The sequence below is a fragment of the Mustela erminea genome, chromosome 4 (genome assembly GCF_009829155.1).
Source record: "Mustela erminea isolate mMusErm1 chromosome 4, mMusErm1.Pri, whole genome shotgun sequence".
In the NCBI taxonomy this organism is placed as follows: domain Eukaryota; kingdom Metazoa; phylum Chordata; class Mammalia; order Carnivora; family Mustelidae; genus Mustela; species Mustela erminea.
This window is the reverse complement of record NC_045617.1, coordinates 103,687,766-103,707,665: the sequence shown is the minus strand read 5'-3', so window position 1 is coordinate 103,707,665 and position 19,900 is coordinate 103,687,766. Positions and strand designations below refer to the sequence as shown.

The window sequence follows — 19,900 nt, the reverse complement described above, 5'->3', positions numbered from 1 at the left end:
TGTGGACATATTTTAAAACAAGTATGTAGGCAAACTACTTTTAAAAGATTTGAAAGAAAGAAAGTGAGAGAGAAAGGAAGGAAGAGAAAAGGATGTATAAGACATCTACACAGAAAACTTCAAAATGTTACCAAGTTTCATAAATTGGAGAACTTATTATTGTAAAGATATTAATCCTCCTTGTCTTTTTTAAGATTTAGTAAAATCCTAATCAAAATCTCAGCAGGCAAGAATAAATCAATGTAATTGACCCTATTAACAGACTAAAAATGAAAGACCACATGATTATCTCATTAATAAAATCCAACATCTATTCCTGATTTAAAAATTAAAAAAAACAACAACAACTCAGATAATTAGGAATAAAAGAAGATCTTGCAACCTGATAAAAGGCATCTACAAAATACTTAAAGCTAACATCTTACTTAATGATGATAAGACTAAATGCTTTCCTCCTAATATCAAGAACAAAGAAAAGATTTCCATCCTCACTCTTTCTGTTCAAAACTGGAGTGCAGAATCTAGCCAGTGCAGTGAGGCAAGAAAAAGAAATATAAGGCATCTAGATTGCAAAGGAAGAAGTAAAATTCTTTGTATTGAGATTACATACTTATCTATGTAGAAAATCCCAGGAAATCTACAGAAAAGCTATCAGAACTAGTAAGTGTTTAGCAATATTACAAGGAAAAAGGAGCAATATATAAAATGAATTATATTTCTAATATACTAGCAATGAACAAGTGGAAATTGTAATTAACAAAAAATATCATTTATAGTAACATCGAAAATATAAAATAATTAAGGGTAAACCTGTGATAAAGTGTGCAAGATTCGTATATGGAAAATGATAAAGTATTGTTAAAATACACTCAAGGATACCTAAATAAATGGATATATATACCATATTTATGGATTATAAAACTCTTTTTGTTCAGATGTTATTTCTCCCTAAATTGATCTATATTTGCATTATGATTCTAGAAAGTGCTTTTTTTTTTCTAGAAATTAACAAACTCACCCAAAAATCCATGTGGAAAAGAACCTAGAAGAGCAAAAAAAAAAAAAAAAAAAAAAAAAAAATCAAAAACAAAACCCTGAAAAAAAGAAAAAACAAAGTAGACTCAGGACTTACTAAAATGCTACTGGGCAGGAGCGCCTGGGTGCCTCAGTTGCTAGGTGGCTGCCTTTGGCTCAGGTTGTGATCCAGGTGTCCTAGGATCGAGCCCTGTATCAGGCTCCCTGCTTGGCAGGAAGCCTGCTTCTCCTTCTCCCACTTCCCCTGCTCATGTTCCCTCTCTCACTGTCTTTCTCTGTCAAATAAATAAATAAAATCTTAAAAAAAAAAAATCTACTGGAGAGGGAGACAAACCGTAAGAGACTCTTAATCTCAGGAAACAAACTGAGGGTTGCTGGAGGGTGTGGGGGGAGAGATAGGGTGGCTGGGTGATGGACGTTGGGGAGGGTATGTGCTATGGTGAGTGCTGTGAATTGTGTAACACTGATAATTCACAGACCTGTACCCCTGGGGCAAATAATACATTATACGTTATCAAATAAAATAATAAAATAAAATAAGCTACAATAATCAAGAGAGTCTGATATTGGTGTCAAGATAGACAAATTGAGTAATCACTGGTACAAAAAAATCAACTTTGACCCATATCCCATACCATATACAAATATTACCTCAAATGAATAATAGACCTAAATGTTAAACTGAAACTATAAAAGTTACAGAAGAATATGCAGAAGAAAATCTTTGTAACTTTGCATCAGAAAAATACTTTTTAGATACAACACAAAGTATTATTGATAATAGAAAAATCTATAAATTGGACTTCACAAAAATTAAGAAGTTTTGCTCTTGAAAGACATTCTTAAGAAAATAATAGGCCACAAGCAAGAAAAAATAATTGTAAAGCATATATCTGATAAGGTCTTGAATCACAATATATAAAGGACTCTCAAAACTAAAAAATAAACCAATGAAATCTAGACAAAATATTTGAATATTTGAAAAGAAACTTTACCAAATAAGATATATAGATGGCAGATAAGCCCATGAAAAGATACTTGATATCATTAATCATTTGGAAAATGCAAATTAAAATTACTTAACATTATTAGAATGCTTAAAATTAAAAATACTGACCATGCCAAGTTCTGGTGAGGATGTCAAGCAGTTGAAATTCTCCTACATTGTTGGTAGAGATTTCTTTAAAAGTTCAACGTACTTTGGTGAGTGCTGTGAAGTGTGTAAACCTGGTGATTCACAGACCTGTACCCCTGGGGATAGAGTATTATGCCTCCATCAGAAAGGATGAATACCCAACTTTTGTAGCAACATGGACGGGACTGGAAGAGATTATGCTGAGTGAAATAAGTCAAGCAGAGAGAGTCAATTATCATATGGTTTCACTTATTTGTGGAGCATAACAAATAGCATGGAGGACATGGGGACTTAGAGTGGAGAAGGGAGTTGGGGGAAATTGGAAGGGGAGGTGAACCATGAGAGACTATGGACTCTGAAAAACAATCTGAGGGTTTTGAAGGGACGGGGGGTGGGAGGTTGGGGTACCAGGTGGTGGGTATTATAGAGGGCACGGATTGCATGGAGCACGGGGTGTGGTGCAAAAATAATGAATACTGTTATGCTGGAAATAAAAAAAAAAATAAAAAATAAATTAAATATTAAAAAAAAAAAAAAAAAAAAAGTTCAACGTACCCTTACTAATCACCTAACCATTCTACTCCCAGGCATTTACTCAAAAAAAATAAAAGCATTTGTCCATGCAAAGACTTGCTAATGAACATTCTTAGTAACTTTATTTACAATAGCCCAAAATTGGAAACAGCACAAATATCCACCAACAGGCGAATAAACAAATCCATATAATGGAATTCTATTCATCAAAAAAAGGGATGAACTATTGATAGACAACAACAGAATGGATGAATCTTAAAATAAATATGCTGAGTGAAAGAAGTTAGACCAAGAAAAGTATATACTCTGTGATTCCATCTTTTTATATAAAATTCTAGAAAATACAAACAAATCTATATGATCTATAATATCAGTGGCTGTCTGTAGATGGAGGTTCTGTGGGGATAGGATGGAGGCACTCTAAAGGGATACAAGCAAAGTTTCCGTATAATGAATATGTTCATTATCTTGATTGTGGTAATGGTTTCACAAGTGTTTTCATATGTCAGAACTTACAAATTACACTTTAAATAGTACAGTTTATTATATGTTAATTATACCTCAATAAAGCTGTTAAAAAATTCCAATAGGGTTTTTGTAGAAAATCAGTTATTTGCAAAACTTCTATAAAAAATGCAAAGTGTCAAGTATAGATCAGATAATTTTGAAGAATAAAATTGGAGGACATATACTACCAGATATCAAGACTCATTGTATAGCTCATTAATTAAGAAAGTATGATCATGTCACAGGAATAGAGATATGGACTAATGGAATAGATTAAGGAGTTGACCTACATAGTCATTTGATTTATGAAAAAAGTAACACTATATGCCAGGCGGTGAAAAATGGTCTTTTTAATAAATGGTGCTGCACCAGTTGGATATTCAGAGAGAATAAAATAAATCTTGACTCCTAGCTTATACCACACACTAAAAACAACTTAAGTTGGATCTCAATATGAAAGATAAAACATCTAGAAGATATCCTCATCATCTTGAGTGCCAGCAAAGATTTCTTAAATGAGGCACAAAAAGCACTAACTACAAAGGAAGAGACAGATGAATTGGATTATGTTAAAATTAAAACTTCTGTTCATCAACATATTCTATTAAGATAACAAAAAGGCAACCAAAAGAGTATACTATATATATATAAAATCCTAAAATCACTTATATCTACATATCAATAAGAATAAGACAGTTAATTTGTTTTTTGAATGGGCAAAAGACAAACAAATTCTACAAAGAAGTATATCCCAATGACCAATGGACATCTGCAAAGGTAGTTAACTGCTTTAGTCAACAGGAAAATGTTGATTAAAATAAAAATGAGATACCATAACACACTTACCATAATGACAAAAATTTTAGTAAGTGACAATACCAAATGCTGGCAAAGTTGTAGAACTAGAACTCTCGCATATTGCTGATGGGAATGTAAATGGGTACAAACATTTTGGAATACTCTTTTGGAAATATCTAAATTCAAACATATAAATGTATTACATAGGAACCCACAATTCTACTTCTGGTGATAAATTCAATAGAAATACCTTATTAATGAAAATACAACTGGTACAGGCCTACAGAGAACAACTTGGCAGTATCAAGTGAAATCCAACAAATCTACCCACAGAAATTTTTATACAAGTATCAAAACCAATCCATCTATATAGAGTTTGATACAGTAATATTTGTAATGGTAAAAATGAGAAACAACCTGAATATTATCTGTTGGGATGGTTAATTAGAAGATCATGAAAATTACTTAAGAGTTAAAAAGAATGATGTAGACCTATACGTACTGATTAGAAAGATATCCTAGATATACTGTCAAATAAAAGATTTTGCAGAGCAATATATATGATATGATTGTTTATTAACAGAATATATCATTTTAAGTTAAAATGTTCTAAGTGTACATCTATGCAAATGCAGGGAAAGAGGTCTGGAAAGATAGTTAAAAATGGTTAACAGTGGTTCTCCTTAAAAACTAGAGTTGGATGCAGGGAAGGCTGAAAAGAGATACAGATACAATTTAAACAACAAAAATATTTTCAAGAATTGTTTGCATATTTTTTTAAAAGCCTAATTTTTCTCAACACCTGGAAATCCCAGAGGAAGAAGTAGTGAAATCTAAGCATCATTAAAGGCAAAATGAAAGCTGCCTGCCGCATGAGGAAGAAGGGGATAAGACTGTGATGTGAGCCACTGGTGCACCTTAGAGAAAACGTAGTAAAAACAATGACTCCACCTACCACCGAGGTGAAAAAAAAGCTCTTTGTGGGGAACCAGGAACTGTTCCAGCTTTTGCTAAGTCTAATCTTAATTCTTTTTTAAAGAAAAGTAATATCAAAATACAGTAATGAAATTAGAATGGGATCTTAGAAAGGTTAGTGCAAGAAGGGATCCGAGAGCTTAAATTTTATTAGCTTTATGGCAAACTTGCATGTGGAACATAATTGAACACCACCTAAATTTTGGACGCAATAATGCAAGTATTTCCAGATGGAGAAGACAGAAAGTAACATAACTAATGAATAATTGTGTGCTATCTGTGAGAGGACTGTTTGTTGCCAGTGATTTTATTTTAACTTATAACCTAAAAAAATTTATACATATTCAAACTATAAACTATTTAAAGTTCACATCCATGTCTTATGGTAAACTCCAAGACCAACAGAAAGAACACAGCTAATATTTTTTTTCAACTAATATTTTTTCAATTGAAATTTCTTCCTGCTTTAATAAAATTTCTTGTGGTAGATTCATCTTTATTTAAGTCTTTACAAATCATTTACCATTCTTTGGATACTTTATTATAAGAGCACAAGAATATACTCATCCAGAAATGTATTATAGCCTGGGCAGGAGGCTTATCAGACCAGGCAATCTGAATCAAGGTGGAAGCAAAAGGGGTGAACATTTCATGAGATCAGGAATCTGGGCTTGTTTACCATTCAGTCCCAAAGTCTATTGCATGCCAGAGAGCACAATGAACCATGGTGATGACCAGCATGTATTGTATTGACTACCATGTAATCAGTCAGATTCTGTGATAAGTGCTTCACAGGCAATATCCCTCTCTGGTGTCTTCTTAGGAAGAACTATTATCATTCCCTTTATTAATGAACAACATGAGGCTTGATTAGATCACTTAACCCAAAGTCACACAATTTTTAAGTGGCACAACCTGATAATTCTGTTTCCTAGGAAGATCTCCATAAATATTGGTTATGGACATACTTGTTTCAATCGAAGGAAAGAAGAAAGGAGTGAAAGAAAGGAGGAAGGGAGGACACAAGTAGATGACAAGACCCCCATGGCATTCACTTTCAGGAAGAAAACCATTTCCCTGAGGGGAATAATAGATGAAACCAACCTAGCATTCTTGTTTCAAGAAGCCTATATACTGAGCAGGTTACTGGGACAGGCCCACATAGCAAGGAAGTTTCCCTCTCAGCTTCTTTTGCACCACTCTCCACTTTGCTCTCTCCTTTCCAGTCACACTGGTTCTTCTCCAAGATTGTGTCAGGCCGTCCTCCTCTTGGTTCAGTGGTTGTCTGTCCACACTGGTTAACATTGAGCTATCCATTGTTCTGGTCCTCTTCATCCTTTTGGGCTGTTATAGAATTACTACCTTCAGGTCATGGGAACTCTGATGAGGTTATTCTCCCAAGGTCTAGCCACCTCCTAGGGACACAGCCATGGAAGCACCACAGATGTCCCCTGCAGAGATCCTCAGAGAATTTTATCCTCCCTTCCTAGTTGGGATACTTTCCTTCTTCTCTCCTGGTCCTCAAGAAAATTCCCCTTCTCAACTCCTCTCTCTGCAACTGGCTTAAGCCATTTCCAAAACCATCCTTAGACTCCAGGCCACTCTATTTGAGGCCCATCCAAGATCCCTAATGCTTCAGGTTAAGTTAGGGAGTCTCACTGCATGTGAGAGTGTCACACAATTTTTAAATGAATGGGAAAAGATAACATGAGGGAAAAAAGCACAATTCAACATTTTAATACATAATTCTGCCACATTTTCCCTGTATCATTCACTGAGGAACGAACATAGGAAAATGATAAGGTTTGAGGCAGGAGACCACAAGTCTGGCTTCTGGTATGATGAGTATGGTACATTTGAGATATCCAACAGAGATGTGAAGAAAACTACTGGATATAAAAACCTGGAGCTTTCTGGCTAACTCTCTTGTAGTGTCCAGCTGGAAAAACCCCAACATTTTCCTACTTAGCCATTTCCAATGTAGGCAAATAATGTTTTCTTACCGCTCAATAGCCTATAAGGCCAAGTGTATTTTTATCTAGCACCTATTTAGTTCTCCAGTTTTACCAGTATTCTGAAAACCATTTATGGTTTCATTTTAGAAAAATGACAAAAACAGAAATTCAACAAAATATTTTTTCTGTAGGAGTAGTTAAGGCCCATGAACATTCTTGGAGTTTCAAACAAATTATTGCAGGTGAGGAAAATTATGTCCTTATTGATCAATGTCTCATTTTCTACTGACCACAATCTCTTTTCTATTTCACCTGATTCTTACAATGCATTTTTGGGCAAAGGAGGGGGGGACTTATAAAATATTTAAGAAATTCTAAGCTTTCACTCAAAAAAACTGCTGAGTTAATCCCTAGGTATTACCGGTTGGTTAACCTATCCTCAACTTCCGCGATATTACCTACTGCTGAAAAGACAAGCTCCCAAAAGGGAGGAAACTCAAAATATGGCTTATTGTATAAAAAGTTTAAGTCCTAAACATTTGAGGTGTTACAAAACCAAGTCATGGATACTCTGTGCTTGCAGGTTTCTGTTCTGTTAATGGATTTTTATTCATGTCATTTGATGGAAAAAATGGTAAAACCAGGTCACAGCTCCAGCCAAAAGGAAATATAAAAGGAAATAACATAGGGTTTATTGAATTTGAAAGAGGTATACACCAAGAGCAGAGTCACCTGGAAATGCCACGATGATACCACCACCAGCAGCTGCAGAGCTGAGTACAGAACTTGCAATTCTAATCAAAGATTCTTCTCACTTTATCAGGGTACAGCCAACCCACCCTGGTGAGCCCAATCTGTTCTCCGCATTGCTGAACATGGAAGAGAGATGCCATCATGAGAAGTTCATGTCATTTGGATCTCCTTTTACTGTACAAATCTCAAAATGTAGCCCAAACCTGCCATGTCTGGAGCCAGCAAACATTAGTTTCTACCATCATAAAATGGGGTAATGTTTCATGATCTTCTAAAATCCAATTTCCCATTATAGTTTTCTTCTGCGACATTGAAGTTAGAGGTGAGTTGTTGACAAAATTCTGATGAATTTATGGGCAGGGACCTAGAAATGACCAGCTTCTGCCTTGTTCATTCACCTTCCCTGAGAAAAACCGGACTCAGGGGATTATGTGTAAAATATACAGAAGACTGAGAGTCAAAGTAAAACTTAAATGATAGCTAGGAATTCAATACCCCAGTACAATGAGTCTTTGGTAAAAGCTACATTGGAAAAGAGTTTAGGCTCCTGTTTTCTCCACCTACCCTTCATGTGTTCCCACCACAATTGGAGAAAGTAGTCCCCAGAGTAGGGATGAATTACAGCCCTACCTATAGGCAGGGGGAAAATGCCTTCCTTCCTAACATGGCCTAACAACTGACCTAACCATGATTAGCAAAAAACTATTTCTTGGTTGTACATAGCCAGGAGGCCTGGGCTGAGGTCAGTCTGCCAGAATAGCTCTAATTATAGTGAACAATGGCCTTTTTCAAGACAAATTAATATTAATTCAATCAGAATGTTATTGATCATCAAAATGTTGCCATAAGTGTTTTTTTCTTAAGTGCTTACCATGTGACATAGGAAAGATTAGTTTATTAGAATATGACAAAATAAGATATTATGTGCATTAGGCTAAATCCTAGGGAGAATACTGGAATAAGTAAACACATAAGCACTCTCCTCAAAGGAGATACAATGTGAAAAAAACCCACCAGATAAGCAATTTATTCAATAAGTATGTCCACACTATTGCCACACAGTGTGATGAGCAGAGAGAAGTCAATGAGATTTCAGAATAGGAATCCCTTTGGGACTGAAAATATCAGGGAAGACTTCAAGAAGGTAGTTGGATTTGAATGGGGCCTGAAAAGATTGGTAAATGTCTTAAAATAAATATTACGTATTTTTCCCATTATAAGATGAGTACATACTTGTAACAGAATTGGTAACTTTGCTAGAGAAAAAAAATATTTAATGAGGGAAAAGAAATAAATCCCACCAGATCCCAACTCTCTTGACAGAGAGGGATGGAAAGGGGGACATGTCGGGAGAAAGCACAGCACACAGCAAGGTACAGAGGTTGGAAGGAAGGAGGAGGCATGAGAAAACATCAGTAGATACAGTTTTGTTGGGATATAGGAGTTATGTAAGGTCTCTGGCTACCCTATAACCTGAAGAAAAGCATCAAGAGGCCTTAAAATCCTTATAAGGGACCTAGCTGTGTTAAGATACTGCTAGAGAGAAAAGAGGATGACAAGCCTCCTCCCCACTGTTCCAGGTCCCATTTGTCCTTAGGGTGGAGTCTTTGCATCAGTGTAGCCAAGCAGCAGCCCCTCCCTATGTATCCATTCATATCCTCTAGCTTCCTAAGTGGCTATAAATTCTACTTGAATCAGGGAGCCAGAAATTGATTCCCTTCAAAGGCCATAGCTATTACAGCATTTTAAATGGACTGCAGTGAACTTGACCAAGAGCAAAGTACAAAAAGGACTATGGGAACCCTGCACAGAGCTCACATAGTAACCAGAGATCCATGAACTCCAAATCCAAGGAGTCCATGAACACGGAAAGGAAAAAAAAAAAAAAAATCTTTATTTTTGCTGATTTTTAACTGCAACATAGCATTTCCTTCTATTACAAACTGAAGTAGTGTTAACAGTACCTTTGACTTTGTCACTACTAGAAAACACAGATATTTTCATATCATATCATAGCTGTTGCTGTTAATTCAAAATATCATTTTATCACCATTCCAAAATTGGTTATCAGAGCCACCACTGGATCTTGTTATTAAATGTGTACAGAAGCACAATTTTAAAAATATTTGTTTAAATGTGTTTCATTACAATTAACCTTCTTTATAATCCTTTATATTTTATATTATACACTTAAATATATTATCCTGGAAAAGGTCCACAGGATTCAGACTGCCAAAGAAGTCCACAGTACTCAAAAATCAAAAATTTGGGGTCATATATGGTTAAGGAATTTGACCTAAAAGTCAAAATTTTAGCACCAAATTTGATAAACACATAGGACTCTTTTCTGCATATGGCAGAGTAGTCCAGAAGGTAACTGGGGTAGGGAATGAGAAAGGGCCACAGTTACCCTCTAAGTACATTCTCCAAAAATGACACCTTTTTTAAGGTAACATAGTGGAGCAGTCCTTCTTTAAGATTATGATGAAAAATTATGAAAAGAATCCATAGGAATACAGAATTTTGAGACACAGAGAGAAAAGTTAATCAAAGGTGGCACCTTTTTAAGCATTTGCTTCCAAATCAAAGGTCCTAACCCTGCCTTTTTCCCAGTCATCCCCAAGCTTCTCTTAGGTGCCTCTTAATTAACAAATACTTGTACTTGTCTCCATCCAGCTGCTCTGTATACATGTGAACTTCCTGGATGGGGGAGGGGCAATGGGAATGGTGGGGTGGGAGAATGGCAACTTATGAATTGAAAGCATACTTTGACACTACAGGATCTTACTAGATATCATTCAGATAGAAGGAATGTTCCCCCAACTCATAATGTCATGATCACATGGACACATTGGCTGAAATCCTCCATGAAGCCAGCAAGATGTTAAGTAGAGCTGCTTATCCAAATGCTAATTACCAGATCAAGACAAGTGGGACAAGTGTCATACGGGGGTAGAGATTACAACTGGTGTAGGTGTACAGCATAAAAGGAAACTCATCTTTTTCTATTTGCATACGTCCATTTATAGTTCTTTGGTTCTCCAGTTGAGAGGCAAAGTGGGCTCTGGGCTCTTGGATGCCTGGCTTCAGCAGTGATTGAGGCATCAGCTAAACCATTGCTGAGAGAAGAAAACTGAATGAGGCAGGGCTGTAGGGCTAAGATAGCGTTAAGTTCTGCAGGGGGGATAATGTGACATCCCACCTCTGCCAACAGCAACTGTGGGCAATGACCAGAACTAAGAGTTGCAGAGCTATATAAGGCATTGAGGATTTTCAAAAATCAACAAGGGGGGGTGGTGCCTGGGTGGCTCAGTGGGTTAAAGCCTCTGCCTTCGGCTCAGGTCATGATCCCAGGGTCCTGGGATCAAGCCCTGCATCAGGCTCTCTGCTCAGTGGGGAGCCTGCTTCCCCTTCTCTCTCTGCCTGCCTCTCTGCCCGCTTGTGATCTCTGTCTGTCAAATAAATAAATAAAATCTTGGGGAAAAAAAAATCGACAAAGGGGAACTATTGGGAGGAAAAACCAACTAAATTGTCTTCAGTCAAGGAGTCGAATGACTGAGATTTGGGTATTACTGTAACTGTGGCTTCATCTTAGTAGTAAGTGGGCAAAACCTGTGAAATTCCTGTTCCACAGTCCAGAGGGAATCAAATATTCAGATTGTTGGCTCTGGAAGACCCATGTGAAACAGAGGGGAAAGGACACTAGATTTTGTGTTCAACTCCATAGTACCTATTCTCCCCTGTCTTTTCAAGGCAAATCAAAAAATCCTGGTTTTTGGAACCATGACATAATGAAAAGTCTTAGGTAATACAGAACTGCTAGTTCTCAGTTTAAGAAATAACACAGCAAGCCCCCAGACTGTGTCTTCTCACTTTTTCCTTAAGCGATATAACTGAAGAAACTAGTTCAGAGGATGAGCAGAACGCATTATGGGAGGTCTGGGAAACCACACAGGCAGCCTCACGCCATCTACCTTCCATACCACTGAGACATCGCCTCCTGGTTTGTCTAGGGGAAAAGATAGACCAGTGTTAAAAGAAAATACTCATAGAGAGAAGGAAAACGACTATTCCCTTAATTCTGTAAATATTTAAAAATAAATCCAATGTGTGTGTGTGTGTGTGTGTGTGTGTGTGTGTGTGTGGGTGTGTGTGTTTTAATTTTCCTGCTTTACAAAGATATCAAAGCAGGAAGAATTTGAAAACAAGAGAATTATCTAGGGTGTCTGGGTGGCTCAGTTTGTTAGGCATCTGACTTTGGCTCATGTCATGATCCCAGTGTCCAGGGATGGAGCCCCAAATGGGATTACCTGCTCAGCGGGAGCCCGCTTCTCCCTCTCCTCCCCGCTCATGCTCCCTCTTGCTATGTCTGTCTCTCTCTTTCAAATAAATAAATAAAATCTTTAAAAAGAGAGAGAGGAGAATTATCCTACAGAGCAGTAGAAGAATGACAGGTTTAGGTTAACAGAAACCAAATTAATTTCTTTGTCACTCTTACTAAAAAGTCCTCAATTATGAGAATATCTAAGGAAATACTCCTTTACGATAATTAGCCCCTAATATGCCAAAACAATGCAGTGGTAAACAACCAGAGGATATGGACAAAATTGAAGCCTGGACTCAGTCTTTCCATCTGAAGACTCCTCTGTTTTATTAGAAACAATGAGAATGTGGGAGAGTAAGGAGTGTGAGAAACAAAAATGTAAAATAATTTAACATGTTCTTTAATAATTGCTTATGCCTTTTCAAAGAGAAGAAAGCTGAGGCCTCAGTATTGAAAAAAGTAAATTTGAGGTCATTCTGTTTTCAAGAGAAATTTCTCTCTGTATCCATCAACAAGCAGCACGGCTTGAAAATTTAATTGAATGTTTTCTATGCCTAGGGAGCTGTGAATAATGGCAACAAGGACAGTAAATAATAATTCAAGGTCCTTTGGAAATCTTAACTTTCAAGTAAACAAAAACACTCACAATACTTCCAAGTTGAAAATAACAAATTTAAATTGTCCAGTACTTTCAGTAAACATAATCTAACATTATCCTGGTACTGCATGTGGGGAAGAAGGCTGTGAACAAGGAGAGATGGGCCTAATTCTTTATGTATTTTTCCTTCCTTTATTGCTCAAAGAAAAAAGAAAGCTATTATCATCAGAGTCTTAGTCACGAAAGAGGGAAAGGCTCTGTCAGTCAGGAGGGTTATCCTACCAAGTCTATAGTGGCCTTCCATCTGACCGGCCTGGCCCTAGCCATCTGCATTTTGGGACCTTCATTCTGTCCAGGATAAGCACCAACTACGACACAGACTTTCGTGTGGATCAGAGGGAGGTTTTTAATTACATAGTGCCATGAAAAAAACACTAGTCTAAGAGTCTGGAGGTCTGTGACCTAATCCACACTCTGCCACTAACAGCTGTGTGGCCCTGGACGACCATGTAGGGATCAATTTCCCTGTCAAATGAAGAGGACGGACTAGACCAGGAACAGGAAACTTATTTGGTAAAGAGCGCAATAATAAAAAAGTGGGGCTTTGAGGGCTATACAGCCTTTGTCCAACTACTCAACCATGCCAATGCAGCATAAAAGCAGGCACAGATATTACATAATTAAAGAAATGTGGCTATGTTCCAATAAAAATTTATTTATAACTGGGGCACCTGGGTGGCTCAGTGGGTTAAAGCCTCTGCCTTTGGCTCAGGTCATGATCCCAGGGTCCTGGGATGGAGCCCCACATTGGGCTCTCTGCTCAGCGGGGAGCCTGCTTCCCTTCCTCTCTCTCTGCCTGCCTCTCTGCCTACTTGTGATCTCTGTCAAATAAATAAATAAAATCTTAAAAAAACAAACTAACTAACTAACCAAAAAACAAGTAGCAGGCAGGATTTGGCCTAAGGGCTGTAGTTTGCCAACTCCTGAACTAGATGGCCTCTTTATCCCTTTGAGCTCTGAAATTCTATGGGTCTATAATCCTAAAACTGAGGTGGACAGAATGAGCCTCATCAGACAGGCTTGAGCTGTCCGAAAGCCTGCCCATAGAAGTGGGAATACTACAGGGCAACTCAGAATGCTTTGTTGAGCCTACGATTGGAGCCTACGATTTACCCACATCTAGCAGTGCAACAAGGCAAGAAAATAAGTAAAAGTTATAAGAACTGAAAAGGAAGTAACAGAAATGTCAGTATTTGTTAAAGACAGGATTGAATATATTCAAATAGAGAGGGAGAAATTATCAGTAACCCACAAGCTGGTCAGCTTCCTGTTCATCGTAGAGGGGTCCCATTTCTCCCATCCTATACTGTAAAGAAGGGAACAAAGTTTTGCAATCTCTCTTGCCCTCTGGCTTCTACGTACATTCAGCCAACGGAAGGCACTGGCTAAATATTAGTAGGCTAAGGGGCAGGAAAATCAGGGGTATTTCTCTTTCTCCCTCACTCTCTCTATCCTTTCTGTGGCATTTTCAGCAACTAGTCTTTCTAGCTCCTGTTCCATAAGCTTTCTGTCATTCCACTTCAACTAAATGATGCTGCTCTCTGGGTTTCAGTAAAACTATCTCCTTTCTTTTTCAGCCAGTCCAGAAGTGGGAGCATCGTACTATTCTTTTATAATTTGGGTTGCCCCATTACCTCTCCCCTTTTACTTCTCAATTACTCTATCATCCATGTTGTAAGTCCTTGCATTAAGTTCCATCTATATAAATACTAGGAATAGTTTCTCTTTTCCTGATTGGAAAACAAGTTGCTATATACAAAGTCAACACACAGAAATTAATTTTGCTTCTTTATAACAACAATAATTAGAAAATGAAGTTTAAAAATACTATTTGCAATTGTTTCAAAAATATCAAATACCTAGGAATAAAACTAAGAAAGAAAGGCGAGTCTTCTACACAGAAAACTATAAAACATTATTAAGAGAAATTGGGAAAAAATAAAAAATATTTAAAGGAATTATTTTTTATATAGACCATACAACCACTAACTATAAAAAAAAAGGTTGATAAAATAAGGCAATAATAAATTTAAAAGCTCTGGCCATAAAAAATGCATTATTAAGACAAGGGGGAATAAACCATAAAGCAAATAAATCTATAAAACATAAATGTGTGTATATCCATATGTATGCATGTACATTGAAGATTTCTTAAATCTTCCTACATATAAATGAGGAAAAGACAGACAATCCAATAGAAAAATACAAAACTTCAAAAGTAAAGCAAAAAGGGGCACCTAGGTGGCTCAGTCAGTTAAATGTCCAACTCTTGCTCTACCTTAGGTCTTGATCTCAGGGTTGTGAGGTTGAGCCCTGCGTTGGGCTCCACGCTGGGTGTGAAAACTACTTAAGAAAAAAAAAAAGTAAAATCAAAAACTCATAAAGTATCCTAAAAGCAAATAATAGACTGCTGAAATTTGAAAGAAACTTACTACAATATTTCTAAGAGGAAAATGAATCTCTGAACAAATTTTTTGAAATATATATCATATAAATATAAATGTATATATAAAAGTGATGCTGAGTGGGAGTCCATTCTAGTAAGTAATAATATTCATATTAGAAAACTTTCAGGCAGAAATGTCTTTGTATTAATTTTCAAAAAGAAAGAGAACTACAGAAGAAAGTATTAGAAAAAGGAAAGAAAAATGGACAAAAACTAGAACATAAAGGCTATCCAAATAGTCAATGAAATATATAACGGGTGACCTCACTAGTGATCAAAGAAGTGCAAATTGAGTAACACCCCACCACATACCACTATGGCTAAAATTAAATATATTGACAATACTTTAGCTTTACAGCTCTATGGAACAACAGAAACCTCATGAACTGCTGGTGGGGGTATAAGTCAGTGCAACAAATTATTTTGTCATTATTCACTAAAAATGAATATACTTTCCAATAATCCTGTTCCTTGGTATATACCCATTAGAAACCAAACCTATGTTCCTCAAGAGGCAGACATTAGTTACGATTGCCAAAGACAGAACACAATCTAAATGTCCATTAACCATAAAACAGATAATATATTCTCATAATAGAGCACTATACAGCAGTGAAAATAAAATATAGCCACATACAACAATATGAATAAATCTCTCAAAATACAGTCAAAAAAAACAAGCTTGTTCTAGACACACTCCATATGCGCCTCCAGGTCTACTCTCCATTCTGCTCTGCTCATTCCTGTGCCTAGGAGCTCGAGCAGTATGGATTTCTTCAAATTGTCTACTTGCTGCTCTATGGATTTTTGGTCAGATCTCACCAATAAGAGACAGATGAGAGGGCAAGAGAAGGGAGGTCAGGATATTTGTCTCTGTGGACTCTCTCTGCCAGGGCATAATCAGTTGTGGCTACATTTCTGTACCTGAGGCCACGTTTGTTATCAAGCAGCTCTAGGCTGTGTACAGACATAGGGAGCACAGGGCTCCTAATTGCTCACCCCTGCAGGCCTATAGGTAGTAAAGGCTCCCCACTTTCCCACTAGAGTTAGCCCTGGGGTACTGCAACATCCCTGGTCAATTTTCTTTATGAAACTTGTACATAGGGGAGCCTGGGTGGCTCACTCATTAAGTGTCTGCCTTTGGCACAGTTTATGATCGCAGGGTCCTGGGATTGAGCCTTGCATTGGGCTCTCTGCTCAGTGGGAGGCCTGATTCTCCCTCTCCCACTCCCCTGGCTTGTGTTCCTTCTTTAGCTATCTCTCTCTGTCATTTAAATAAATAAATTTAAAAAAAAAAAAAAAAAGGGAAAGAAAGAAAGAAGAAGAAACTCTTTTATATACTCCTTTTGAATATGTTGTTTGTTTCCTGCCAGGAACCTGACCTATAAAAAGCCAGACCCAAAATACTTACAAATTGCCTTCATATAAAGTTGATAAAATAGCCATAACTAAACTACAATTTAAGGGAATGTATACATGGGTGATGAAATTATAAAGAAAAGGAATTACCACAAAAGTCAGGAGAGTGGTTAATTTGTGGGAGGGGAGGGAGATGTGATTGGGAAGGAACACATGATGGGATACTGGGGTCCTAGCAATGTTCTGTTTATTTACCAGAGTGATGGTTAAATACTGTTTTACCTTATAATTATTTATTATGCTGTACATTTATGCTTTACACATTTTTATCATATGGTTGCCATTGTTCATCATTAAAACAACTTAGGAAGAAACAAAATGAGAGAAACTTTGATTACTGCATCTCATTACATGTGGTGTATCCTATTATAAATATGTTACTGTTGTAAGAACATAGATGCCAGGTGTATAATTTAATCAACATCACACAGTTTGGAGAGAAAAGCAGAAATCAGGAATGTTGAAAACAGTTTCTTCTAACTGTACTGAGATTTAACTGGGAATATGGGCTTATAAGCCTCTGGTTGATTTAGTTGACCCACAAGAAAATAGAACAAAAGGCAAGAACACAGAGAGATTCAGAATACTTGAGCAAGAGAGGCATGATGATAATGAAAAGGAAGAGATCAAAAAAAGTTTTCAGAAATATAGAAAAGCAAGTTAATTTTATTTTTTTTATTTTTTTTAAGATTTTATTAATTCATTTGAGAGAGAGAGAGAGTGAGAAGGAGCATGAGAGGGACGAGTCAAGGGAGAAGCAGACTCCCTATGGAGCTGGGAGCCTGATGTGTGGCTCAATCCCAGGACTCTGGGATCATGACCTGAGCTGAAGGCAGAGGCTTTAACCCAGTAAGCCACCCAGGTGCCCAAGTTAATTTTAGTATTGCAGGGGCGCCTGAGTGGCTCAGTGAGTTAAAGCCTTTGCCTTCTGCTCAGGTCATGATCCCAGGGTGCTGGGATCAAGTCCTGCATCAGGCTCTCTGCTCAGCACAGAGCCTGCTTCCTCCATCTCTCTCTCTCTGCCTGCCTCTCTGCCTAGTTGTGATCTCTGTCTGTTTAAAAAAAAAAAAAAAAAAAGTATTGCAAAGGCATGTGGATACAAGAAGAGTACATGATAAATGTATGTTTACATCTGGGCTTGGGTTATTAACATGGGAACAACTTCCTTTGATAGGCTTCTTTAGTTATTAACTTCTGGGTAATGTTCATAATATCTCAATAATTAGTAGGTAGGTGGAAAATTCAAAATGTTTTCTTGCCTAGAACTGTAAAAATATTTCTTATCCAAAAAAAGTTAACAAAATACAATCTATTTTAAATGTGTTTTCTAGCAGGGCAAGCTTACTCTTTGCCTAAATTAAAAACAAAGTGCAAAATATTTGGAAAATAGAAGTCATTGGATAAATGCAGACTATCAATGCAGTCACATTAATGCCTTGCTAAGTATCGATGCAATCTACTATGTGGAAAAACTAGACTCCTATCTAGCACCACTAGTTGCATGTATTCAAATATTACAGATTAAGTAAATTACCTATTTGTGAAGTAGATAACATTCTAAATGCTGTTGTGCCTAGACTAATGAACCAAGAGACAAACACTATCTCCAAAAGAGATCCAAAAATTGCCCATTAGCCTAAAGACTCATTATAAAGTTTAAAAATAAAAACACATAGCTAAGATTAGAGAAGTTTTTCTGTTGTGGAGAAGATAACATAGAATATGTTTCACTCAGTGGAGGAAGGCTTAGTTCTTAGTTCAGTTGTGGGGTAGCCTGAGGGTAGCTCAGTTGGAAGGCTTAGTTCTTAGCTCAGTTGGAGGGTAGCTTTAGTTCTTAGCTCAGTTGGTGGGTTTAGTTAGGGTGATTTGAATCCTTTGTCTATAATACCTATATTAAAATACAATTTTTTTAAGAGGGGGGGGAAGGGGCAGAAGGTGAGGGAGAGAGAGAATCTTAAGCAGGCTCCACACCCAGCACAGAGCCCCATTCAGGGCTCAATCTCACAACACTAAAATCACAACCTGATCAAAATTAAGAGTCGGACACATATCTAACTGAGCCATCCAAGTGCCAATACAATCTGCTATAAAATCAACATCTCCGGATTTTTGTCATTAATCTGGAATATTATAGAAAACAGCATTTTCCACATGTATTTTGTCATAATCTTTTGATGCTTTCAAGAGAATTAAACCACATACAAGATTTTAAAATTCTACATAGCAATTTAACCTACACCTGAAATGCCAGATTTTTTACTGCCATTTGTAATTTTAATATCTTCTCAATGTTAAATTGTATTTGTTTTTGGAATAGATTTTTGTACATGGTTTAAAACTCAAACACACAAGAAGGTATTCGGTGTAAAATCTCTCCTACTCACTCCACCACCACCATGCTTCTTTCTTCCCTAGGCAAGCAGTTCCTAATCCATGAGCAGTCAGTAACTGAGTAGAGCCATCTCAGAAATCCAAACCTCAGTCTCTCCCTCCCCACTCTGAGGTAGTAATACTAGAAAGATCACACTTGCCTCTCCACAAAGATCCTTACGAACAACCCAATCCAGAGAGGGCCCCTAAGTTCCTGGGTGAGTTAGGAGATATACCACCTCACAAAGGCAACAAAGGCTTAAATGAACTGACCACTCTTTGTGTGGTCACCGGGTCACCATGGTCATCTCCGGCTGGTTTAAGCAGCATCACACGGAGATAAGGGTCTTTCCCAATTCTCAAACTGACATTAGGAGATTTTTTCCATTAACAAAGGAACTTGCTCTCATGCCTCTTTTTGTTGTCCCATAACCATTATTCTCCCGTACACTGTTGATTGAGAAGCATTTATAAATATTCTACAAGGCTCCACAAGATCAATGTTTGCCATTGTGGTGTCCTAGATACATATATTCATGTTTGAAATTTTACCCACTTCATGTGGTACAAATTAACAATTTTGTGATGTAACATGAAGTCTATTTCTTTCACCAACTTTGCTGATGTTTTGATATGACTAAACTTACCTTACTTCAGGAAGAAAGAGAAGGGTTATAGATTGAAATGTGGTGAAATTTGGTTGAATTGTCAATGTTCATCAGTCATTGTTAAAGAACAAAACTTGAAATGCAAAAAGATAATCTGGAGACCTCAAAGGATATGCAACCAAGAGAAGTAATTATTTTCTCAGGGGCTGGGAAAAGAGGATTGTGGATGCATTTTGCATTCTTGCCCATCTGCCCTTTTTTCCTGACTAAATGTGTAATGCTATTCAATATGAAATTATAACCTATTAAGCTATTGTTCCCATTTACAGATAGCAAAACTGAAGCAATGATGGCCTAAGTGACTTTGCCAACTGTATCTTAGA

General features: G+C 37.0%; 1 long non-coding RNA gene across 1 annotated transcript; it reads right to left on the bottom strand.

Annotated features, from left to right (window-relative positions):
* Positions 1–10,650: 10,650 nt before the first annotated feature.
* On the bottom strand, positions 10,651–19,017 carry LOC116587818. The gene is made up of 3 exons (XR_004284656.1): positions 18,924–19,017; positions 11,566–11,701; positions 10,651–10,811 (listed from the first exon to the last, which is right to left on the bottom strand). It is a non-coding gene; the product is annotated as an uncharacterized LOC116587818 (long non-coding RNA).
* Between the last annotated feature and the right edge of the window lie 883 nt (positions 19,018–19,900).